The following is a 404-nucleotide window of genomic DNA, read 5'->3' as shown; positions in this document are numbered from 1 at the left end:
ATGCCGACCCCTCCTCAGCACCAAACCCCTTTAGGAGCGGGAACGCTGACGGCGGAGGCACCGAATCCTCCCGGACGTGGCTCAGCTCTGCTGTCGTCCATCCCAGTCTCCCCTCCCTGATGCTACCGCAGGAGATGCCCCCGTCCCGCTCCCGGGATGCTGCGTTGGGCAGTAAATTCCCACCTTCTGCCCCATTTGTCCCCGGCTCCCGGCGTTGCTGCTGACCCGCACGACGTCCGCCTGCAGCCCCAGCTCACCCCCCACCCCTTCACACGCACACCTAGAAACGGAGCAGCTTCGTTAACCAGAGCAATAATCGTCCTTTATTAGGCTGAGCTCCCCACGGAGAACCCAGATTCCTGCGGATATTGCTTCGGACCATCAAAATCCATCCCCGTTCTTCC

Source organism: Fulmarus glacialis, unplaced genomic scaffold, assembly GCF_000690835.1.
Source record: "Fulmarus glacialis isolate BGI_N327 unplaced genomic scaffold, ASM69083v1 scaffold17894, whole genome shotgun sequence".
Lineage (NCBI taxonomy): Eukaryota > Metazoa > Chordata > Aves > Procellariiformes > Procellariidae > Fulmarus > Fulmarus glacialis.
This window is presented reverse-complemented; position numbering follows the sequence as displayed.